Consider the following 27,502-nt stretch of genomic DNA (forward strand, 5'->3'; position numbering starts at 1 on the left):
GGAACCCCATTGCAGCCTTCAGACAGTCCCCCAAAGGTAAACTGCGTCAAAAAAAAAAAAAATCACTTTCATTTTGGGGGCGAAAAAAAAATATGTTGTGGGACAAGGTTAAAAACTAGCGAACTAGACTCTAGAGGGGTCCCCAAGTATGCCCCAAGTGTTTTTTTCATTGCAGGTGCTTGCGGCAGGTGGATTTTTCATGTTTTTTAAAACTGAACTTTAGCAACTTTTAAATATGCTGTCCCCCATTTTCAAGTACCCCAAATTTGCTGGTATAAGTTATTTTCTGCAAAAAAACTCTTGAATACTATTCTTCACCACTTATACAAAAATGCTACTTAGCAGCAATTGAGCCCATTTAAAAACACCAAATACCTTCAGCAAGCCAAATCGGGGGTAACTATAGCTAACCCCCATGTCAGAGCATCATATGGGGGGTGCCAGGCTGATTTCCGCAAATCTGACAGGACTTTCCGCTTGTTTAAGTTTCGCCGGGTCCCGGTTTTGCGAACTTTCAAATTGGATACGGGGATACGCAGACACGCGTGCGATACTTTTCCGCATGCAAAACAGGCGAAGTAGGCAAAAAGTTCGGGTGGCAGAAAAGTATCGCGGGTCCGCTCAATTTGAATACGGCTCATAGTAGTGGCTTTTTCTTTAAATTCTGTGTCTTATTCGCATTGCAGAAGCAGCGAAGCACCACTCACAGTGTACTGCAGATGCTGGGCTGCAACTTTTACCACACAGGAATTAATTTTACACACGTGCAAAGTCGCAGATGAAGTGCAAAGGGACTTGGCGCGAGAATAAGCCATGGCGGCTGCATCGCAGCACTTCATAAACCAGAGTGTATGAGGACTCATCCGCACAAAGGTGATTTACCCACAATTGTCTAAATCCTGAATTATTAGACCTATGTGGAACCGCTGATCTTGTACTAGGTAGTGTGGGTAATGTGAACATATCAATTTGATTTCAGAATTTTATGTATCAGACTTTCTAAAGAGGACAACTGGAGAAGATGCCCATAGCATCCAATCAGATTGTAGCTATCATTTATCAGTACAGTCTATAAAACAAGAGCAAGAAGCTGATTGGCTAAGTAACTTCTCCATCTGCTCTCTTTAGAAGGTTTCATACATTTTCTCTCTAGTGTCATAAATGCCTCATAGAAAGGTTCATCCCACATAGTATTGGAGCTTGATGAGATAAATAAAAATATTTTTTTCCTTAATTTTCATGCTCCGTTTGCCACATCCATCCATCCACATTTCCAGGTAAATTAAATACATTGGATAAAAAAAGCTTCAGATTTACAGTTTAAAACTGTATATTTAAAAATCAAATTATAGAAATCATACGGATTTGGGAAATTGAAAGCTAAGCTTCAATAACTCTATCTTACCAAGGATTTGTAAAACACATTTGTCTAATTGTGTATGGTATAAAAAGTTTGGATTGAGCTGATTTTGTCAGATGGATTCTACTTCAATTTAATGAGAAAATACTCTACATGTTTTTATCCCACGCTGTTTCTAATGACTAATCTGATTTAATACATTCAGCACTCTGTAGGTATCTAAAAAAAATGCAGAATGTAATAAAGGAAAATGCATTATGTACAAAAATAATAATAAATAATTCACACGTTATGGGAGAGTTTAAATATAAATGAAATTATGGTTTTAAAGAGAATGACTTGTCAGAAAAAATAATGCATTATAATTTATATTTATATATATTTAGTAGACAGTATTACAATAATACAATTATTTATATAAAAAAGCCATATGTGATACCATTGAAATTATATTTATTAAATAAAATAAAATAATAAATGCTTTAACAAAGAAAATACAACAATATGTTTGAAAGAAATATCACTGATTTAATTTAATGCACAGTGCAGGTACTGATTTAACATGTGTTTGTCCTGTGCTTAGTAATACCACTATGCACTTTTGTTTTAGTAGGACAAAATATCCATATATGACATGTCTCCCAGCTGTCTCAATTTCAGTAGGACTGTTTTGTAATTCTGATGTTTGCACCTTTGTCCTGATTGCCAGGAAGTTGTAAAATACTGTATATTCCCGATCACCAAAGTGAGTGGGTGTGACCTGCACTTGCCATTGGTACATATGGCAACTTTAGGGTCTTTTTATGGGAGGATATAGGGGATTAGGTGGCCTAGTGCTTCAGAAGTGCTAGCTAGATATGGCATGACTCCATAACAAGTGACCACACCCCCTTTTGAGCGCATACTGCTAATTTGCTATAGGACTGTGTTAGGAACTATGATACGATGGGCAGGGTGTACTAAGTACATCACGCCTCTCATCTGGTACATACAGTGCCGGCGCTATCATTAGGCAGCTTTAGGCAGCTGCCTAGAGCTCCGGCCCTGGAGGGCGCCAATGAGCCTCCTAAAAAAAAAATAACCTTCTTTACGTGGTGCAGGTGGCGTGCAAGCAAAGTTCCCTTGGGCAGACTGTGTGTCAGTATGACACAGCTGCCTGTGCAGCACCGTGGCATCTAGCCCTGCCCCTTACAACTCAAGGGACACGGCCTCCTGTAAGCCCAGACCCTGCTGCACAGCTTCCAAGTCCCGCATGCCGAATCAACCAAACCCTTCCTTCCCCTCCGCTATAGGTGAGGTCCAGGAGCGGCAGCGGTGGCTGCAGTGGGAAGCAACCAGAGCCGGAATAAGGGGGGGGCCCAGGGGGCATGACACCCTGGGCCCCCTCTTTCAGGGAGCCCCCCAGCCTGGCAATTGATTTGAGCTGCAGGACAGCAGGACTGCCACTGCACTTCTCGAGCTGTAGAAGCCAAGAGAGGTGGAGTTGGGACAAGGGATGGGGCTACACAGCACTGTCACTGTCAGGCCAGCCCACTGAGCCCAGCAGCATGGAAGAGAGGAGGCGATGGAGGAGCTACTGTGAGGTCTAATAATGTACTAATGTACCCTGCAAGGTGAAAGATAGAGTGGAGGGGGGGGCACTGTATTGTGTGTATGTATGTCTTTGTATAACTGTGACTGTATTTATCCATGTGCAGGGGCATCTTAAGAGAGGAGGGGGGCCATGTGCACTCCTCGTGCGGGGCCCTCTCCTCTCTCCCCGGTGGCCGGCAGCCGACTGACGCGGATAGCCAGCCACCGGAGCCTTAGTAGACTCCAGGCACTAGAGTGTGCCCAGAGTCTACTGCTCGTCCGCAGAATGCCAGAAAATGGCCGTGGGCACCATTTTTCTGGCATTCTCGACATGCGCAGTAGACTCCGGGCACACTCTAGTGCCCAGAGTCTACTGCGCATGCGCAGAAAACTGGGAAAATGGCTACAGCAGCAATTTTCCGGTGTTCTGAGCAGTGCAGACACCCGACGTGGGACCACGGACAGGTAAGTCTAAAATAATATGGGCACAGTGTGTGCGGTGCGGGGCCACCCTGGACCTGGGGGCCCGTGTGCCCCACACACACTGCACCCATTATAGATATGCCACTGTCCATGTGTGTGTATAAGAGTGTGTGAGACTGTGTATGAGTGTCTGTGACTGTATTTATATATGTATGTGTTTGTATAAGTGTGTGACTGTGTGTATGTATGTATGTGTATATGTGTGTGACTATGGACAAGATGTACTAAGGGCAAAATGTGGTCAAAATTCTGAAAACTGCTGTTTTCGGATGTTTGACCACACTACTCATACAGTACTGTATGTATTAAGCTCCGGATAGATAGTCTTTCCAGAGCTTGTACCCAATAGGCAACACGTACTATAGATGGCGTTACCTAAAGAAGGCTATGGGCTTCTTTTCGCATAACTTCCCAAAAGGGATCCAGTAGGATCACTCCCAGGGCCTCCCGGCCATGCATGCTCAGTAGGACACTCTCCTTGGTGTAAATAATTGCAAACCTTCATGCATACAGCATTAATAAATGCCACTGCATACAGTAAGTGTCGGGATGTATCACATACAAAAGGCCATGCTTGATACATCCCGCCCTACATTATGTATTGTATGCATACTCCCTCAACCACCCCAATTTTGGCGGGACAGTCCTGCATTCCAGGGGGAAAAGTAGGGAGGTATTTGAGGCTGGGGAAGCGATTTACACTCCAGTGTGACATAAAATAGGGGTGTAATGTGTGGCCATGCCTCCTTTTCATGTGTGCACCAAAGGCTTGCGCATGAGAACATGATACATGTGTCCCAAAAAGTGCTCTTTAGGGGCCCCCAGTCTTAAGTGCCCTGGGCCTTCCAAAGCCTTAATCCAGCTCTGGGAGCAACTAGTAGTGAGACTGGAAGAGGGGACTGATGTAGGAGAGTGGCGGGGTGTAGCCGGTCAAAGTGCAGGCTATGGTAGTACAGCAGCACAGGAGAGCATACACCTGGCTCAGGCATAACGTGAGGTGGTAACAGCACATAAGTTCCTTATATTTCAGTGCTTGGAACAATGGGATGTGTGCATATATGTGGCTGTGTGCGTGTGCATATGGGATGTGTGCGTGTGCATATGTGGCTGCACACTGGCTGCAACTGGATCCAGGGGAGGGGGGAGGGGCGTGCAGTCGGCTGACATTTTGCCTAGGGTGCCAGGAAATCTTGCACCGGCCATGGGTACATATCGCGGTATGTACCTAGAATATCGCAAAGGACAGCCCTCTCCTTTGTGATGCCCCCAGATAGATGAACTTCCGGGTTTACCAGTCCCTCTGGTTCTTTCTGTGCCATGGAGGGGGGGGTTGTGATGGGAGGTGACCCTAAAAGAAGACCATAGGCTTCTATTGGGTACTGCCACCTGAAGATGGCGTTACCCACCGGGACACAGCACAGAAATGCATCGTATTCTGGTGCTTGATACATATGACCATATGAAATATGTGGTTTTACTGCATTTTCCCCTTTAGTACATCCTGATCAGTGTGTCACGTCACTGAGGTATTGTAGATTTGGATCCGGACCCCTGGAGCTAGCTATAAATGTAAGAGAGTAGACAAAGTGTCACAAACTCTCAGGCGGATTGTGAATGCCACCTGTATTCAGGGAATTGGCTAGACCTATTCCTGAGGCGTGGAGTCTAATGTGCCGGTGGTATTCACCAGGGACCCTCGCAAGAGCGTATGGACTTGGCTGCATCCCACACACAGGTCGCGGCATTCAGGTTAGGATTCCCTATACAGGTGCTGGGAGACTTGGTTGGAGTGCAGAAGACTTTGCGTAGTCGACTAGCCAGGTCAGAACCAAACAGACGAAATGGTATCAGGGGGCAGGCGTAAACGGGTCACAAGGAGTAGCCGAGGTCAGAACCAGATGTCAACGCAGAACCAGGGATCGAGCAGAATCAAAGTCACGAACAAGCCAAAGTCAGAACCAATAATCAGGATATGCACAGGAACGCTGGAGTATGGTAATGGAGCCTATACTCTGGCACTGAGGTGCTCCCAGGAACTTTATATAGGTCAGGGTTCAATTCAGCCCTAATCAGCAATTCCCTAATCCTGACCTGACCCTATTTTACTTGCAGTACAGTGCCACGACCGTCTGCACATCATCAACAGAGGAAGCCCGCAGCAGCAGCAGACACTGGGATTTCCCTGCCTGCCGCTCGCCGGAGGACGTGACAGGGAGCCTGAGGGGACATCATCAGCAGCGGGCGCCGGGATCTTCCCGCCCACTGCCTGTCAGGGAACCAGTGCTGCTAGACCCGGTAAGTGATGACCAGTGTCCGGCACACTGTGACATTACCCCCCTCTAGGGGTGGGCACCGAACACCCCACAAATGGCTTGTTAGTGAACTTCTGATGGAATTTTCGAAGGCGTTGAGATACATGGATATTCGAAGCTTTAACCCAACAACGTTCTTCAAGCCCGCATCCCTTCCAAATGGTCAAAAAACAGCGACCATCTGGACTGGCAATAATTCAGACAATGAGCAATTTTGAGATGTGAGGTTCTTGTGACTTGTGTAAACTGTCACCGAAAATTTTGCCCCCTCCAGCAATTATCTCCACTCTTGCAACACCAGCTTAATAGCTAACAACTCCTTATCCCCAACTGCATCATTCTTCTCTGGAGCAGAAAACTTACGGGAAAAGAACCCACAAGAGTACCACTTGCCCCACTCGTCCTTCTGTGACAGTACCGCCCCAACTCCAACCGTGGAAACATCCACCTCCAAGTAGAAAGGCAGATCGCAGTCAGGTTGTCTTAGTATAGGAGCTAACATAAAGCACTGTTTTAAAAGAACAATGGCCTCTTCAGCTGCAGAAGACCATCTCCGGGTATCTTGTCCTTTTTTGGTAAGCACAGTGATTGGAGCTGCTATGGTTGAGTAGTCTTTAATGAACTGGCGATAGAAATTGCAGAATCCCAGGAAACCTTGTATTGCCTTTAACCCAACAGGACGAGGCCAGTTAGTAATGGCAGCTAGTTTTGCCGGATCCATCTGAAGGCAGGAACCAGAAATAATGTATCCCAGAAATGTTAGCTCTTTTTGCTCGAAGGAACATTTTTCAAGCTTCAAAACAACTGGTTGGCCCGTAGTCGTGTCAGCACTTCACATACATACAGGTGATGACTTGTTACACCCTCTGAGAATATCAGGAAGTTGTCTAGATATACCACAACGTATTTGTAGAGCAAATCCCAGAAGATGTGTTGTATATATTTTTGGAAGACAGCTGGAGTGTTGCTTAACCCAAAAGGCATGACTAGGTACTCGAAGTGACCATCACGAGTATTGAAGGCTGTCTTCCACTCATCTCCGGCCCGAATACTGATTAAATTATAGTCCCCACAAAGATCCAGTTTGGTAAAAATCTTGGCTCCCTTAATTTGGTAGAAAAGTTCAGATATCAGAGGTAATTGAAACCGATCTTTGATGGTAATAGCATTCAGACCCCGGTAACCTATGCATGGTCTCAGACCTCCATCTTTCTTTTTGACAAAGAATAGACCGGCTCCCGCAGGTGATTTGGATTCCCTGATGAACCCATGCTCCAGATTCTCCTGAATATACTCCGACAGTGATTGGGACTCAGGAAGTGAAAGAGGGAAGATTCTCCCGCGAGGTGGCTAGCACAATCCAAGTCCCTATGAGTAGGAAGGGTCTCGGCTGCCTTCTTACTAAAGACGTCTCGGAAGGACCAGTATGAAGCTGGAAGCTGAACTTCCGGAGAAACGACTGAACTCCAAATGGCTCGCTGAGGAGGTTTGACGGATGACAAACATGAACCATGGCATCGAGAGCCCCACAACAGAATTTGAGGTTCGTCCCAATATAGCACAGGAGAATGCTTGCGGAGCCATGGAAGACCCAGGATAACTGGACTCTCGGCTGAAGGAAGTATATAGAATACTATTGATTCCAGATGGAGGGCCCCTACTTGCATCTTAATCTCAGAAGTCCGAGAGTGGATGGTCGCTGTAGGAAGTCTATTCCCATCTACTCTGTTGACACTGAGAGGTGTTTGAAGTGGCATAACTGGAATTCCTAGCTCTTGAACTTTCTTAGCCGTAATTAAGTTGCCATCGGCACCTGAGTCCAGAAAGGCCCTAATGACTTCAGAGGACCTCCCCATGACCATGGTCATATCTATGAAGAACTGAGGAAGTACACAGTTTTTTGGGGTGTGTTGAACTGTACCTAATCTGACCACCCCTCGATCAATTAGGCCTTCCCGTTTCCCGTACATTTTGGACAGCCGGAGAGAAGATGACCTGGTCACCACAGTATAAGCAAAGTCTGTTTTTAAACCTCCTTTCTCTTTCAGCGATGGGAAGACGAGATTTCCCAACCTGCGTGGGCTCTTCTGGAAGTTCCACAGGTGCCGTGAACCGAGGATCGAGCTTAAAGGTGAACCGACGAGACTGTTCCTTTTCTTTTGCTCTCTCCCTATGGCAAAGATCCACCAGGATACACAGGGAGATCAAGTCATCCAGAGAGGTTGGCAATTCCCTGGATGCGAGTACAGTACATCTTTGATTTGATCGGACAGACCATGCATGAAAGTGGCAATTAAGGCTTCGTTGTTCCACCCCAATTCTGAGGCAAGGGTATGGAACTGCACAGCATACTGTCCTGCGGATTTATTGCCTTGTCTCAGTTTTAGAATAGCCGATCCCGCAGAGGATACTCGACCAGGCTCGTCGAAGACCCTTCGGAATACCTTCAGAAACTCTTTGCTGTTGTTAAGCAGAGGATCATTTCTCTCCCACAATGGAGAACCCCAAGCCAGAGCCTGCCGGATAGCTGCAAAATCACGTAGGCCACCTGTGCCCTTTCTGATGGGAAAGTTGCTGCTTGGACCTCAAATTGAATTGAACACTGGTTCAGGAGTCCTCGACAGTCCTTTGAGTCCCTGTCATACTTGGTAGGATTCGGGACGCGTAATGGTGTGGAAGTACTTGCAGATTGTGCAGCCACCGTAGGAGGTGGAACGGATTGTACCGGTGCCGGCTGAACGGTACTGACTTGTTGCTATAAGATCTGCAGACAATGCATAATCTGAGCTTGATCCTGTTCTTGTTTCTCGACTCTAGAAAGTAGATTCTCGAGCAAGTCTCTGGGTGACTGGTTACCAGCAGCATCTGTTTTTTTGGGACAGAGTATTCTGTCACAAACTCTCAGGCGGATTGTGGATGCCACCCGTATTCAGGGAATTGGCTAAACCTATTCCTGAGGCGCGGAGTCTAATGTGCCGGTGGTAGGCAAAATTTTGAAACAAAACAGAAAAGAAATATCCCCGCGCTCGGTTTTACCCATATCATACATGGTACCAGCAGCATGGCAATATTAATGCCATAAATGTATACAAAACAGAAAAACTTTTGCTATCGGCGCTAACAATAATATACTGCAAATTTATGTGTGTGCAGCACATAAAACAAACGGGATTTTGTCATGATTTGATCAAAGCATTTAAGCCTGCAGCCCAGCATCAAGGGACCCCATTTTTCTGCAGGTATCCATAATATAGTGAGAAGAAGTGATAATAGAAGTGAGTATGGTACGTGATTACACCTTCTAATTGAGAAGATAAGATCGATCCTTTATAGAACTGCTTCTATAAAGAATTATACCTGCATAATTAGTTGAAAAACAATTCTACACATGTGGCTTCTTTTCTCTCTTGTCGTTTTATATATCGGATATGTGAAGAAAGTGACAAGCTACGTAAGGACTGTTGAATAAGTATATTACAAAAAAAATAGGAAGTGCTCTTGAAACACTATCTATATTTTGTTTCCCTATACAGGTTCTGGGAGACTTGGTTGGAGTGCAGAAGACTTTGCGTAGTCGACTAACCAGGTCAGAACCAAACAGACAAAACGGTACCAGGGGGCAGGTGTAAACGGGTCACAAGGAATAGCCGAGGTCAGAACCAGATATCAGCGCAGAGCCAGGGATCGAGCAGAGTCAAAGTCACAAACAAGTCAAGGTCAGAACCAATAATCAGGATATGCACAGGAAAGATGGAGTATGGTAATGGAGCCTATACTCTGGCACTGAGGTGCTCCCAGGAATTTCCTTATATAGGTCAGGGTTGAATCCAGCCCGAATCAGCAATTCCCTTTTATTTTAGCCACTAGTAATCACAATCCAAGCTGGCTCGATAATATACCAACAGGCCAATTCAAAAGACTCAGACGTAATTGCTCTAGACCAGAAGACTTCATACTACAAAGTGACCAACTCAAATCACAATTTCTAGAGAAGAAATATAACACAAAGAAAGTAGAGTCAGCCTTCCAGACAGTACTGGAATGTGACAGAGATCCTCTGTTAACATACAAACAAAAGCCAGACAGAAAGGGAGACAATGACATTTATTTTATTACCGAATATAGGCCCTCATTCAGAGCCGTACGCTCTGAGCAGAGCGCACGCTCTGAATGAGGGCCGGGCTCCATTTTCATGGAGCGTCCTCCTGGACGCTCGTATAGCTGTGGGTCACCACCCACAGGCTATACGAGCGTGCTTTTTGATGGCCGCGATGGTCGAGACCATCGCGACCAGCAAAATTGCGAGCCGAAGCCTGCGGTTGAGGTTTTCAACCGAAAGCTCCGGAGTGATTTTGGCTCTATCAGAGCCAAAATCACTCCCACTGACATCACTAGTGATGTCAGTGGGCCGGCTTCTGACGGGAGGCGTGCCCGTGGGAACGCCCCCGTCAGGGAGGCACGCCCCCGGCACGCCCACCAAAGGGGGCGTGCTGTCAATCAACATTGACAGCACGCCCCCTTTGATCGGACACAACGAGCGAAGGACTTTCCTTCGCTCGTCGCGTCTGGCGCATGCGCACGACGGAGCTCCCTCCGTCGTGCGCATGCTCAGTGCATAACATCGACCCACTTGCGAGCGGACAGCCACTCGCGAGTGGGTCTGAATCAGGCCCATAGTAGTCAAGCCAACCAAATAAAAAAATTGGTACTCAAACACTGGCCCATCCTACTCGGTGATGAGATTCTGAGCAAAACATTGCCATCGAGACCCAAGGTAATATTCCGGAACTCATCTGACATCAAGATGGAAATTACCAATAACCACATACCCCCCCAAAATACAGAATTTGTAAATAACACGCTGACAAACATATGGCATCAGAAACAACTGGGGGGATCGAAAGGTTTTTTCTTTTGTGGTAGATGCAAAGCATGTACGGTAACTAAACAGAGAAGCACTAAACAACAACACAATGTGGAAAATTAGGGACAGGATGACGTGTAATAGTAAAGGGGTCATATATTTACTACAGTGTCCGTGCGGTAAGCAATATATCGGTAGGACCATTCGTCCACTTAAAACGCGACTACAGGAACATCTCTATAACATAACCAAGAGCAATGATAACCACCTCCTTTCGTCACACTTTAACAAATTCCACCAGTCAGACCCAACTAATTTGGAGTTCTGCGCACTAAAATTAGTGAGGCACAACTGGCGGGGAGGTGACTTTATCAAGCACATAAATAAAGAGGAACTGAAAACAATGATCCAGATGGGTACGCTTCATCCCAAGGGACTTAACTTGGATAATGAAATGAAGTCCATTATATGTGACTAATGGCTATAAGGGGCAATTTTTTGAATGCAATTAAATTTGCTGGCACAATTGAATACATGAGGACAAACTGAAAAGTGACCACACCGGAAGACACTAGTTACATATTACCCTAGAGGAATGAATTTCATCACGACCCCACCAACTACTTGACTCAGATGCTTAATATGTCCATATCACCATTATCCATGATGCTAGGAATTAGGTTGAGCCCCACTATTAATACACTTCTCAGCCCAACAACATAACATTGTAGGGCTCACTAGAGAAAACAAACTTTGGACAAATAGATCCATAATAAAGGTAATGCATCAATATACTGACACCCATATATGGATCTAAATGATATAGGGACAATTAGTTATGTAACTGTCACTTTAATATGTGACCATGTTCGTTAAACGTAGTGTTCCATTAGGTATAGATTCCATCACCACATATGTGCAGTATTCACCCCCTAACCGAACACTACCCAAAGGACCATCTAGATATCTTGCTAAACACGGACACGTTATTATTATATGGAGACAAGAATTTGATAGACTGACAGCTTATCCAACCTTTGGATTCTTAAAGCTCATTACCTCTGAAACACACCCCACCTCCTGAAAACCAATCAGGTATGAGGTACACCCAGAACTTGCGGATATAAACGAACCAGAGACATAAACAAACAACCAATCACGCCCAGAGGAAGACCCCACGTGGGTCGAAACGCGTTGGCCACACATACCCACGGAGGAAGGAACCGAACACCGCAGCTATCCATTACCCAACTACACGGCGCCCGATGAGGAATCCAGAAGCGGCTGTACCAGACGAGAGAAACCTGAAGGAGAGAGGACGCGAACACAACACGCCGGCAAGGGGAAGAGCGGACTCTGCCGAGTCTCTGAGAGGTGAGTCCACAGTGGAGGCAGGGATTACGGCGGTCGGTACACAGCACCAAAGCCGTTTCTCCCCCTCCTACTGCATACCAGGTTGCAGGCCGGCGGGACGCACCGTAAACCACCTAGCACTGGCGGGGGGTCTGCGGACGTATTCCGTGGTCACACACGGGTTTGGACACACACCTCTGTATACTTAGGCAAGGGTCCGTACTACTTACCCCGGGAACACGCGAGCAACAATATCAGCTGTCTACATCTATCAGCAGCCTTATCCACATTCTAAGTGCGGGACGCCGCACCAACACTGACATTATTCTAAAGATCTGCCATTTTACTGCGAGCTTCATGGTCTCCGGTTCCTGCTTCCTCATCAATTAACTTTAAACCCTAGTGTTTGCTTTTTATCTTTTTTCTTTTTCTAATGGTCACACACCATAGTCTATTTATATTTAGCAATTTTTAGCCCTTGATTACCTATTTCGGAAATAAAGCTTTAAAATACTAGATTCTCTTTGTACCTATCAGCTTTTATTACACCTACAAACAACGCATCCTATTTTTCAACAGGTTCTGAGCGCTACTTTGTTGATCTATTATTGTAGATTAGGTTTTTGTATTTTACTCAGGAGGGAAGGCACCCATCCTGAAAGTGCAGCTCACCTCTAGCAATCACCCTTTATCCGGTGCGCAATATTTATTTACCATTTTTTCGTTGAACCCAGGGTTGAATCCAGCCCGAATCAGCAATTCCCTAATCCTGACGTGACTCTATTTTACTTGCAGTACAGCGCGCGCCCCCCTAGGGGCGCTGCGACCATCTGCACACCATCAACAGAGGAAACCCGCAGCAGCAGCAGGCGCTGGGATTTTCCTGCCTGCCGCTCGCTGGAGGACGCAACAGGGAGCCTAAGGGGTCGTCATCAGCAGCGGGCCGTGGGATATACCTGCTTTTGTAAAAAGAAGAAATTACACATCATCCCTTTCTATGCCAGGATGACAAAAATGTACAATAACATCATAATCAAACAACAAAGCAAAAGCTCTGTTTGCACAATATCAATTAACTTATTAATGAGAGGTATGCCGACTTTTTGGATAATGAAATAAAAATTTGAAGTGGACTTTACGAGGATTGGGTACGGGATGCTGGCGCTCGGGATCCCGACGGTCAGAATCCCGTTGCTGACATCCGACAGAGTTAGGATACAGACACCTGTCAGTTGGTATCCTAAGTCTCCCCCTACCATTAACACTTCCTTACTGGTGCCTAAACCTAACATCCCCCCTAGTGTCTACACCTAACCTCCTCCTTCCCTTCCCGCATCCTAAACCTAACCCTCCCCCCTTAGTGCCTAACCCTAACCTACCCTTAGAGCCTAACTCTAACCCCTAACCCTCCCCCTAACCCCGCTACTTACCTTCGGGATGCCGGCACCAGAATTCTGACAGGTATCAGGATTCCAGCGCCAGCATTCTGACCGGCGGAATCCCCATGGTCGGTATTATGACCGCATTCCCTTTAAGAAATGTACCTTCTAAATGGCTAAAAAAAGCTAAAATAAAATGTTGTTAAAAGACTCTTTATTTTTACAGACGTACCTGCATGTATTTGTAGGTTAAGATGGTAGCACCTAAGACAGGAACTAGTGATGTGGGGGCATGACCAGTGTGGTGTGGTCTACATAAGGGTGGGATGTGGCTATCTCTATGGAGGGCATTGCTAGCGCATAAGTTCAACCCCTTTATAGTGTAGCCTAGGGCCTGATTCAGAGTTGTATGCAATGGCGATATTTTTGCAGTTGAGCGAATATCAGTAAACTGCGCATGTGCCTAAGTTGCACCTGCGTATACATCAATGTACATTATCGTAGTTGCTTGCAGTGATTTTTTACTTGCAGTGTGATTGACAATCAGGGAGTATTTGGGGGAGGTAACTGGGAGTGGCGGCAAAGAACGCAGGTGTGCCATGACCATTTCGGGGCCATGTCACATCCTTCGTCCGTGATCCCGTATGCGAATAAAATGGCATCAGTGTCTCAGTTGCCATGGCCATTCTACGCGACCAAAACTCTAGCACATGTATTATGTGCAATTATAATATTTTCCACAGGCAATGGTAAGGTGTCCGATATCATGCCCATACACGGTACGATGTAGCAGCGGTATCGTACCAATCCGTCGGATCAGCTGCTATATCGCACCGTGTATGGGCACCTTTATACTCAGTCTCTTCTCCTTACATCTAAAAACAGGAATATAATTTATATAAACCTATTATATTCCCAAAAAGTTTTGTGGCTAGGTGGCCCTGGACATTCAGTTACATGTCAATTTTGCCACATTGAAATTTCCACTTTGACCACTGTTTCCACAATCAGGATAGAAAACAGTCAATTATCACTTCAGTTCAATGAAGATCGCTAAGCTCTTTCACAGTTACCTTCAAAACATAAACCAAAAGACATCCCAAGTGACTACTTATCCAGAAAATTACTGGATAAGTAAATACTTTCTGAGATGCTCTCCCTATACTACTGCATGAGAAAGTGATCCTAACACGGAGCGGGGGTGCCGCCGGGGAAATAAGAAACTTTTGCATGATAACCCCCTTCTTGAATTCAATGAACCGGTGAGAACCTCTGTTTACAGTAAAACAAGACTTTTTCAAAACTCCATAAATAGACTCCTACTCGTTTAAATCAGACAAGCAGAAGTGGGAGAGAAGATCACAATGCTGGAACAATGTAGATGTCTGAGCACCTGCTGGGTCATAGTAATAAACTTGGTATTGTACAGTATATAAGTGAACTTCATCCAAAACTATATTTAAAAGTTTAAAATCTGAAAAAATAAACTATTCCCAGTAAGACCTACTTAAACCATAAGCTAAACCTTCCTTCCTTCCTTCCTTCCTTCCTTCCTTCCTTCCTTCCTTCCTTCCTTCCTTCCTTCCTTCCTTCCTTCCTTTCTTCGTTCCTTCCTTCTTTCCTTCCTTCCTTCCTTCCTTCCTTCCTTCCTTCCTTCCTTCCTTCCTTCCTTCCTTCCTTCCTTCCTTCCTTCTTTCCTTCCTTCCTTCCTTCCTTCCTTCTCTCAATCATTATTGTATACTGTTTATTACATTTCAAAGAACTTCTGTCAGAACTTTTTCAGTTATCTCAAAGTACAGTACTTGTTCCATATAATTTTTTTGTTGCTTAACCCATCTTGTATATACCTAGTGAGTCATACCATAGTATTGTCTTCTATAGGAAGGCATCATAAGACAGAGGGTCTGATTCAGAGATTGACGCTCACTCTGAATCAGGGCTCCGTCGTGCGCATGCCCAGTGGGCAAACATCAACCCGGTTGCGAGCGCTCAGCGCTTGCGACCGGGTCTGAATCAGGCCCAGAGTCCCACAATTAAATAGATATATAATTTCTTGTTAGAGGGATGTAATGTCGATGCCGGTAGCTCAACAGTACTTGATCCCGACACGGTAAGTATCTAATCTATCTCTAACCTTGCCCCCCTAACCCTCCTATAGGAGTGCCTAACCCTAACCTCCCCCCCCAAGCGCCTAACCCTAAACTCCCCCCAGGGTTGCCTAAACCTAACCCTCTTCCCACACCCTAAACCTAACCCTCCCGGGGTAGTGCCTAAACCTAACCTCCCCCCGGGGGTGCCTAATCCTAACCCCCCTTCCCCTAGCCTAACCCTCCCAGGGGGAGGGGTGCCTAACCCTAAGTCCCACCCCAGGAGCCCCTAACCTAACCCTCCCCCCACCGCGGCTGTCCACTGCCGCAGCCCGGCTTACCTCCATTTGGTATGCCGGGCGTTGGTTTCGCAGCTTAGGGCTAATGATAGGCGTCAGGATTTAGATGCCTATCATTAGTACCTTGCCGGGATATGACAGTCGGGAAGCCGGCGGTCGGCATTTCGACCTTCGGCTTCCTAACTGCATACCCTGTTAGAACATGTTAAGTAACAGCCTTGAATTATTTCTTATTACATTTACAATGTATATAAAACTTTTTGGATAATTCATAGATAATCTTAGCAAATGTATACTATTTTATGTACAAGCACATTTGACCTCTATTTGATTCTAACTTATAAATTTAATTCTTTTCTTTTTTTTTTACAATCTCTTTTTATTATTATTATTATTATTATTATTATTATTATTATTATTATTATTATTATTATTATATTAATCCAAAACATACTTTCCGGAAATAGTTTTCCTTCCTTTGCACTGACATTGAAAATCCTCAGGAATTTTAGATTTATCTCTTAGAGATACTTAAGAAGGAAAATACTTTGAATTACTTGAAATCCCAAAAGAAGACTTGAAAGTTATTAAAATTCTGGAAGTCTTTCAACAAAAATAAAAGGACGAGATATGTTTAATCTATCATCTCTCTATGTACAGTTGTCTCCTTTTGTTTATATGTATGTGGCAAACTATGAACTTGTGTTTTTAGCATTTTTATGCCTCTCGGGATATCATTCTAATTTTCTGAAATCTTTTATGGGGCATTACAGTGAGAAATCTTTGTGTTCTCATGTCCACAGAAACAGAAAAGACAAAAAAAGGAAATAAAATAAACTAGGTTTAGTCCCTTTGAAATATAACTTCTTTGTTCCTTGACGGAAATATTTTATTTCGGCAAATAAGATGAATTAGAAAAATGTTCAAATCAAAAGTACAGGACTTGCTGATATAAAAAATGTGATGAAAGCATTAACATGAAAAGATGTATAAACCATCAGACAGGAGAACTTTATCTTACATAACTTTTTGAAGGTGCTGTAAATACTGGCAACATTTTGAAAGTTTTATTATTTTAACATTTTGTGATAAAGATTAAGGATAAATGTGCTGGGTTCAGTGGGGCAACTCCCAGAGGCAATGGAGGCCTTTGGGCACTGGGTGTGCAGTGGGGCAACAGCAAGGGCCCTGAGTTGGGGAGAGAGCCATGTACAGAGTACCAGGAGGCACGAGCCAACAAGAAAGGAAGAAGAGGAGATGTATATCCAGGAGATGCAGATGAAATAACACCACTGACTGATATTCTAGAGTAAATAGTGATGTTTGGCCAATCATGATCTATGATATCAGGTGTGGATAACTAGACGCAGGCATAATTCAGCCCGTGTTTTGCCTCTCGGGCTCTCTTTTTCAATCACCTATTTTCCATTAGTAAATATAATAGAATGGTGTGTCTAGGTGTAGAGAGATAGAGAAGAACATTCACTAATTAAGGATGCATAATATCCAGGATAGTACAGGCCTGCAGTAAGAGTTCTATTTCACAATATAAAGCAGTGTCACAGAATGCAAAATAGGAAAAGAGAAATTCTTAATGTATTCTATTCTAAATACCAGCTTGACTCTGAAGACCTCGTATAAAGTTGGACATATTTGCACATCAATCGTAAACAGGAGAAGACGCACATTTACTTACACAGGTTTAGTAGGGCTCATCTCATGAGTACCAGCATATGTGGCAGGATAGCACCAACATACAGTATGTGACTGGTTTACATCTGAAGCAACAAGTATAGCTTAGAGAAAGCATAGGGATGTGGCTAAACAGTGTTAGTAGTAAATTCACAAGTTGTATTACCGTATTTTTACACAATACAATCAAGGTCACCAAGGTGCAGGGGATGGGGGTACAGTGGTGTCACAAGGGGTGTGTGGGCTGCACCCGGTGCCGACCCCTCCTCATTACGTGCAGCACTCTGCTCCTGACACAGCGAGGGAGCCGACACTGCACACAGACTGGCCCCTGGGTGTAGTCCTCATCTCCGGGCACCCCGGGGTGACTAAAACGGCGGTTTGGGATTTTAAGCCTGTGCACGGCTCTGCACCGGGTGTCACCATGGGGAGGGACGCCACTGAGGTAGTACAAAGTTCCCTTGCTAATTCTCCTTTATCTTTGCAGTGGTGCATGGTATTCAGAACTGGTCGTGGCCACAATTCCTAAAGTAGTTGGGCCCGAAATCTCTAAGGTCACCCCTGAATATAATAATGAAATAAAGTGCCATATACACAAGAGAGAATAGTGTCTGGACAGTGTTATTAATAAATGCAAAAGCATAGTTATGTAAATACTCGCAACATCCGTGAGATTCACAATATTTTGGGTAAACCCCTGGAAAAGTGGGGGGATCTCCTACATCTCACCCACTTCCTAGTGCAGTGGGCATCATGGGGAGTGTAATGCCAGGTACTGCAGATCTGTGGGGAGAGGGCAGGGCCAATATGATGCAAATCAATGACAGTCACTTAATTTTGGCTCCACCCCCTTATCATACACTCACAATTCCCAGAATTATGCTGTGATGGGGACGCCACTTAATGACACGGGAGCGCCTGACCCAGCCTCTTCAGCGGCCAACTGCATCTCCTCTCCGGGTTTCCCCTGGAGAGGAGTTATTAAAAGTAGGCAAGTACAGTATGTGTAAAAGTCACCTTTACATATAAAATTTAATTAAATATAAAGTGAAATTAAATACAGGTATCTGTTACTTCCCTTTTTAAATATCATTACCTGTTGCAGTCCAAATGGAAATATCAATTAACTAATGCTAAAAGATGCATATTATGTCATATTATGTCATATAGCAGCCACACTAATGAATTAAGTACTATAAGAGAGGTAAATCTGAAACATCCAATCAGAAGCAAACAAAAAAATTAATTTAATTTTAAATATCCATACTGCAAATGAATCTAAAACTATTACCAAATACATGAGATGGTATTCAATTTATAAAACTATTTTAATCATGAAAAATAATGCACTAAAAAAACACATCCAATCAGAAGTGGTTAGTTGGTGCTGCAGATCGGCATCAAAGACATTGCATCTTGCTGCTCCTGCCCTACAGCACCCACAAAACATATACCTGGCAAGTGTACTGCATGTGCGTCTACATACAGGTCTAGCTCAGTCGCAATTACGCCAGTGCGCCATTTCTTTACTTAGTCTAGTCTGCCACTTCCCTCCTCTGATCCACCTCTCTTCTTGTTGTATGGGCTCGCAAGTGTGAGATGCAGTCAAGTCTGCATATTGGCGTATGCATGCGGTTACTTATAACTAAGGATGAGCGGTTCGGTTTTGACTCGGTTCTTTTTGCCAAATTAGCACAGGTTCGGATTAGTTCGGATTTATCGTATTGGTTATCCAAAACACGTGAGAGCTGGATAGCCAATATGAAGCCGTTTTTGAGAAACAAACATAATCGTGGAAAACCGAGGAAAACCGAGCCACTCATCTCTACTTATAACAGAATGTGTATTTTATAGTAATAAAACAGATGCACATCCAATTATACATGAGGCCCTCTGTATTTCAATTCCATCTCTAACTTTTTGCCTTAAAGTTCCCATAATAACGCCTAAATATGTAGAAGTTTGAGCTGAACACGGCCTGCAGAATATATGATCGCTTAGTATGTGATTACTGTACCTCCCTCTAAGTAAGTCTACAGATCTCTTCCTGGCATAAAAATAATCCCAAAATTGGATTAAATTGTTCTGGATGTAACAGACCAAATAAAAATAAATAAAAAAGAATGACTTCATTGATTGGCTGAAGAAATTCTGACTTATTTGTGGGACAGGTGTGACTGAAGAGAGCACAGAACTCTGGCAGGGTAAGTGCCAATTTCAACTACCATAACCTTTGCTGTCAATCATTACTGAGCCATCTGCATTTATATTGTCCACATAAAAACTTTCTATACTTCCTGAAGCATGAAATCACCTTTATGAATAAGTCAGAAATATAATTCCCGTCTCCTGGATAATGCACTTGTTTTTTTCCCCCAGAAAATATTACACACATTATAATGATTGCAAATATTTTATTTTTATTTTGCTCCTAATTAAATTATCACAATATTACAAGTCATGCGAATAATATTTGACATTGCTGGGGTATCTGTTTCAGAATTATAGTATGCCTAAATTGCTGTGTATGTAATTTATATAGTTTGTATAGTTCAGTATATGTTTAATGTTTATTATGTATTTGTATATTTCCCTCCATGTGTTATAGACCCATGTTATAATTACATATGAGTGGAGCTACATTGGGGGATGTAATTTTTTAATTGGGAGGGTAGTCATGTGACATCTCAAACAGATGCAGAATTACTTTGTTTTAATGTACCTTTATTCATTTTTGAGTTTTAACATACAATTTATATGATATGTTCGAAGTGCTGTCCACCTTGTTGCAGTGTTAAGGCTATTCTATTTTCCCATTCCTGAAAAGAGAAGAGCCACATAAAATACACTAAAAAAGCCAGATCCACATAAAATACACTGAAAAAGTCAGATCCACATATAGTAAAATACACAAAAAAGCCAGAAACACATAAAAAGCCATAAAGAAGGGGTAGTGCAGGACAGGGCTGGACCTATTGGGGGCACAGGGATGGCTAGACATGGTGGGGGTGGCACAGGGCAGGGTAGGCTGGACCTTAATGGGGGGCACTGGGCAGGGCAGGCTGGCTGGACTAGGGGGGGAGGGCAAAACTCAGGACTCTATGGCAAAGCAGTCAGCCTGGCATGAAGAAACAGCATCAGCAGCATTTTGAATATGGCGCTGGCCATGAGCCATTAAGAGCTTGCGGGCTATCAGCCAATTAAGAGCGTCCGCTATCAATGCATGCTGCAAGCCATATAGTTATTGTGCATCTTATTGTGATGCTCTGACTTGTCCAGCCAGCTCTGCAGTTTCACAATTCTACATACACTATGACCGGAAGAAGACTTTGAGCAGTGGTGTGCCAAGGGCAACTCATGTGAGGTCTATGGGAATGGCAAGGATGAGCTTTACAAGGTTTTGCCAGCTTGGTTGGAGAGGAGGTGCCTAAAGTATGTCTAGTTACATCCCCTTTCACAGTCCACACATAAGCTCACACATTGTCTTTCTTTCACATCATCCTGACATTTGGCCGGCATTCCTGTGTGACTGGATCATGCAGCCCACCAAGAAACTCTGCATTCTGGCTGGACCAAATTGCAATATATAGCACCTATCCTTGTGTATCAATGCCTATTTCCCTATAGATTGTAAGCTTACGAGCAGGGCCTTCCTACCTATATATCTGCCTGTTATTACCCTGTTTTGTTCTATTAATGCTTCCAATTGTAAAACGCAACGGAATATGCTGTGCTATATAAGAAACTGTCAATAAATAAATAAAGTATTACTGAGGCTTGAATCCAAGTCTCCACAAAAACATGAACTGTCACCTGCCTAAAGATAGGTGAATTGATGAGGTCAATGCTGATTTGGAAGAAGGGAAGGTGGGTAGTTAATGTGTGGATCAAATCCAATTTACCAAAATTATGTTGAACATTTGACAGCCACTAGGGAACAAGGCCCATTTACAAAGCAGGGCCGCTTCTAGTGGCGGGCGACCCGTGCAATCGCACGGGCGCTCTGCCCTCAATGCAAGATACGCCGGGTTCGACTCAACCAATCGGGCGGCACTACAGTAACTTCATGCGCACACAGCGCGCACCCAATAGCCGCCTTCCCTCCTCTCCTCCTGGGTGTCACATGACAGGAAGGGGGTGGCACACACATCAGCCGCACTGAAGAGTCTCTCCGGATGCCGGCTGCGAGTGACCTCCGCTCCGTCCTACTGCTTGCTGCACACGACTCCTCACTCTCTCTCTGGGTGGTTGGCGGTTGCGCCTGCACTCCGTACTGGGCGGCACTGACTGGGCATGGGATGGAAGTGCGGCAAGCGCACAGCAGCTTCAACAGGTTCCAACTTCCAGGTAACTAAACTGCACCTCTGCGGGGGGAGGGGGAGGGAGAGCGCGTGCAGCGTGTAAATAATGTCACTGTCAGTTGTGCAGGGTGCAAGCTACCTGCAGCAGCATGTTGGGGCCTGGGGGGGGTGTGTGCAGCTTGTGTAGTATTAATTGGGGGGGGCAGGGGTGCAGCATGATGATGAGTAATATATGCAGGGGGGAGGCAGCGCAGCAAGTTTAATATCAATTGGGGGGTGTGCAGCATTTGTAATATCAATTGGGGAGGTGCAGCATGATGAGTAATGTATATGCTGGGGGGGTGCAGCATTTGTAATATCAATTGGGGAGGTGCAGCATGATGATGAGTAATGTATATGCTGGGGGGGTGCAGTGCAGCATGTGTAATATCAATTGGGGGGGTGCAGCATTTGTAATATCAATTAGGGAGGTGCAGCGTGATGAAGAGTAATGTATATGCTGGGGGGGTGCAGTGCAGCATGTGTAATATCAATTGGGGGTGCAGCATGATGAGTAATGTATATGCTGGGGGTGCGCAGCATGTGGTATGTCAGTTGGGGGGGTGTAGCATGTGGTATGTCAGTTGGGGGGGTGTAGCATGTGCCTTGTCAGTAGGGGGAAGGGGTGCATCATGTGCTATGTCAGTTGGGGGTGTGTACAGGGCCGTTTCTAGGGATGGGTGACCTGTGCAATCTGGTGGCACTACTACTTGGGGCTTTACTATTTGGGGCACTACTACAGAGGGAGCATTACTATTGGGGCCACTAATACAGGGGCATTAATACTGGGGAATGTATACAGGGGACACTACTACAGGGACCATTACTATTGGGGGCATTACTGATGGGGGCACTACTAATGGGGGCATGGCATAGGGGACACTACTACTGGGTGCTCTGCATAAAGGGCACCACTACTGTGGGCTCTGTGTAAGTTGCACTACCACTGTGGGCACTGCATAATTGGCACAAACACAGGGGGCACTGCATAAGGGGCACAAACACAGGGGGCACTGCATAATGGGCACTTTTGCCTGAGAGCCAGTGGGGGGGAAGCCTAAGACCTGTCAGGATGGAATGGCAAGGGAGGGGGCTGGAATGAAGTATTTATTATGTGAATCTTGTTTTTTCAATGTGTTTTTATCATGTGGTCCTGGATTTCAAAATGTATTTTATGTGGAAGTGGTTTGCTGCAGTGTAATCCTGAAGTGGCTTTTTCAGTGTATTTTATGTGGATCTGGCTTGTATTTTCAATGTGCTGGGCTCGCCCTCCAGCGTGACTAAAAACGGGTGTGATACAAGGTCATACTCCTGCAAATGTCACACCAAAGGCATGCACAAACAAATGCGGCATGGGATTGACAGCTAGGCCACACCCCATTTTTTGAGTGCGCGCCTCCGGCTCGTGCATCCTGTCAGTCTTTCCTTTAACAACATAGATTTTTCAGTGCTTTGCCTCTGACAGGTTAGCCACCCATAGGCTCAGTAGTCACAGCGGCTGACATTCTGTGGTCTTTCGAGACTACGCTCTCTAATGGTGGGTACTCACTGGGCGATATTACTGAGCGACTGCACGATTACGACATCATAATCGTGCAGTCGCTCAGTAATCGTGCACAAATCGTGCACTTTTATGTCGGAAACGACCAGCAATGCACACTCCCGCTGGTTGTTTCCGACATTGTCCATCGCCTGTACATGCAGGCCAACCTGACGACCTCGTCAGGTTGCTGCATGTTGGGGAATGGGGGAGAGAGCCCGGCGCTGAACGATATCGTTAATGATATCGTTCAGCGGCTGTGCTCAATGTCATGAACGACATTGAGCACAGCCTGCCGGGGACACACTACACAATATTGCTCAGGGAGCATATCGTGTAGTGTGTACACACCATTACTCTCTTACTGTGATACCACACCCCCTCACGATGAGGCCACGCCAACTACGCTTCTGGGGGGGGCATTTTGACTGCTCGCTCTGGGAGCCTCAGACCCTAGAAACTGCCCTGGTAAACAGCCATAGTCTATGGCTTCCTCTATACATACTCTACACTAACTATTAACTATTATCTGCCAGCTTGTCAGCGGTTCAAGTGTGATTAATATCTCACCTACTAACTCTTGATTGACTCTCAGCATCTCACCAACAGAAATATTGCTTTGTAAAATACCTAGACAGTGTCTTTTTTGATAACTATTATATATCATTAGGATTATATGTGCACACCGATCTTTTTTTATATCATATTATAACCATTGCCTTAGTGTTGCATTGTTACTAATTTTGTATTAACAATTTCTTAGCTTTTATTTAAAATTAATTCATTGATTCTTTCTGCATCAATACTAGTTGCTACTAAAGTATTACATTGCTTTCTCCCTTTGTTTTTGTGTTGTTTCTTTTTCCCAGCACCCCCAATTTATAGGTTAGCAGCAGGAGTAAGTGCTGTGTTTTATACTATATATTAAGAGCCGTATTCAATTTGAACTGACCCGTGATACTTTTCCACCTCCCGGACTTTTCACCTACATCGCGTGTTTTGTAGGCGGAAAAGTATTTCACGCGTGCCCACGTATCCCCGTATTCAATTTGAAAGTACGCGAAAACGGGACCCGGCGAAACTTAAACAAGCGGAAAGTCCTAGAACATACAGACAAAGAATATATAGACACTGGTCAGTATAAAAATGATGTAATAAATATATATAAAAGAGACAATATAAAGAAAATATACTCTAAAAATGTAATAAAAAACATATATTATAACAATAACAATTAAAAACATGGATCGAATCTCAAGTAATATATATATTACACTGATATACACCAATATATATAGTCTGTCAGTTGGGACTATAGTATTGTCTGGTGCTTGTTTATGAGAAAAAAGTGTCAAACCTATAAACTGATTTACTATAGGAAAATAACCACCACTGGTCTAGATGATTAGTGTCAAAGATGAAATCTGGTTAGTAAATTCAGTTACAGTATATTGCCCTTCTCAAGGGCTGTTTATACCAAGATGAAAGAAAGAAAAACAAGGTGTCAGAACATTGTATCAAACTAAAGGTATTTAAGAAAACCACAAATTGATAATTCGATAGTTGATACAGTGTTTAGAAAATTAATACTCCCAATATCATTTAAGCATTTGGTTAAAACTTCAAAGTATCCAGAAATCTCAATAATTCATCAGACACACATCCTGCTAAAAACCGATATAAACCAAAGAAAATTATTATTACAATTATGGCGTTTTGATTAAATCTTTATAATATAGCCCAGAAGAAATAATAGATGTTGAACAAAAAAAAGGGGGGGAGGGGGGTGGGGGAATAAACCACAGAGAATTGATGTCACAATTGTGGCGTTTTGATTTAAGTATTGTAATATTGTCCAGAAAAAATAGATAAATAATGAGCTCACTGGAACCTCATAGGTCTCCCATCCATTCATCAGCCACCTTTACGTATGCTTAGCTATTTTGCTCTAACTCTGCCCCTGCATATATGCTACAGCAAGAGGCTCCTCAGATGGTTCTATTTCTCTGCATACAAGGGAAGTACATCTGATCCAATATAGATATTGATGATTCAAGTGTTTAGTTTATGTACATAATTGTTAAAACTCCGTCTCACACAAAAAGAGAGTTTTATGCCCCATTATTCTGGGGATATCAATTGATGGAGAGTAGTGTTCTCAGGAATAGAACAAACACACTGTTCTGAGGAAGCCGCTGAATGACTGAAAGAGGCGGAGAAACAGGTTAATATCTAATATCTATTGCTGTGGAGAGGAGCATAAGAAGGAAAAAAGGGTGATATACTTACCAGGATCACAATTTACATCTAATACTACGGTACAGGAGGCGGCACATACGAAGAGGCTGACATATAGCCAGCATCCGCCGTCTGCTGAGAGAGGTATTTATTCTATTCATTTTAACCTCTCCTTATTGCGGTCCCGTAGCTGCTAGATACGGACAGCAGTCGGGCCGCTAGTCAGTATTAGTGGTACCTACTGACAGAGTGGACGTTCTCCTGATCACGTAACGATTTCATGTAATGTAATCAAAAGGATACAGGTTATATAACCTATTTTTTACATGCATGTCTTTTTCCTTTTGTTCTATTCCTGAGAACACTACTCTCCACCATTTGATATCCCCAGAATAATGGGGCATAAAACTCTCTTTTTGTGTGATAGAGTTTTAACAATTATGTACATAAACTAAACACTTGAATCATCAATATCTATATTGGATCAGATGTACTTCCCTTGTATGCAGAGAAATAGAACCATCAGATGAACCTCTTGCTGTAGCATATATGCAGGGGCAGAGTTAGAGCAAAATAGCTAAGCATACAGAAAGGTGGCTGATGATTGGATGGGAGACCTGTGAGGTTCCAGTGAGCTCATTATTTATCTATTTTTTCTGGACAATATTACAATAATTAAATCAAAACGCCACAAATGTGACATCAATTCTCTGTGGTTTATCCCACCCCCTTTTTTTTTTGGTTCAACATTTATTATTTTTTCTGGACTATATTATAAAAATTTTATCAAAACGCCATAATTGTAATAATAATTTTCTGTGGTTTATATCGGTTTTTAGCAGGATGTGTGTCTGATGAATTATTAATTTTTCTGGATACTGTGAAGTTTTAACCAAATGCTGAAATGATATTGGGAGTATTAATTTTCTAAACACTGTATCAACTATCAAATTATCAATTTGTGGTTTTCTTAAATACCTTTAGTTTGATACAATGTTCTGACACCTTCTTGTTTTTCTTTCTTTCATCTTGGTAGAAACAGCCCTTGAGATGGGCAATATAATTGAATTTACTAACCAGATATCATCTTTGACACTAATCATCTAGACCAGTGGTGGTTATTTTCCTATAGTAAATCAGTTTATAGGTTTAACACTTTTTTCTCATAAACAAGCACCAGTCAATAATACAGTCCCAACTGTATATCAGTGTAATATATATATTACTTGAGATTCAATCCATGTTTTTAATTGTTATTGTTATAATATGTTTTTTATTTAATTTTTAGAGTATTTTTTCTTTATATTGTCTCTTTCATATATATTTATTAAATCTTTTTTATACTGACCAGCGCCTATATATTCTTTGTCTGTATGTTCTTTGATTTATGGGAATCCTGCAATTTTAACATTTATATAAGGGCTGCTGTCAGCCATTTTGGATATCGAACATTATACATATTTGATGATTTTTTGAGTCTCAATTACCATCTTTATAGGCTAGCGCCCATACATATTCGTTTTTAAGTGGAAAGTCCTGTCAGATTTGGGGAAATCAGCCTGACACCCCCCAAAAGATGCTCTGACATGGGGGTTCCCTATGATACCCCCAATTTGGCTTGCTGAAGGTATTTGTTGTTTTTAAACGGGCTAAATAGCTGCTAAATAGCGTTTTTTTTAATAAGTGGTGCAGAATAGTATTCAGGAGTTTATTTTGCAGAGAATAACTTATCCCAGAAAATGGGGGTCAGCATATTTTAAAGTTGCTAAAGTTAAGTAAAAAAAAAACGTGAAAAATCCACCTGCCGCAAGCCCCTGCAATTAAAAAAGTTCAAAGTGATTTTTTGGGGTGGTCTTAAGTGTTTTTTTTTTTTTTTTTGATGCAGTTTACCTTTGGGGGACTGTCTGAAGGTTGCACGGGGGTTACTGCAACGTTGCACCCCAAACCCCAATTCTGCACTTTTTTGCGCCTGCTATTCATAGG

This window comes from Taudactylus pleione, unplaced genomic scaffold (genome assembly GCF_031769625.1).
Source record: "Taudactylus pleione unplaced genomic scaffold, aTauple2 ptg000032l, whole genome shotgun sequence".
NCBI classification, from domain to species: domain Eukaryota; kingdom Metazoa; phylum Chordata; class Amphibia; order Anura; family Myobatrachidae; genus Taudactylus; species Taudactylus pleione.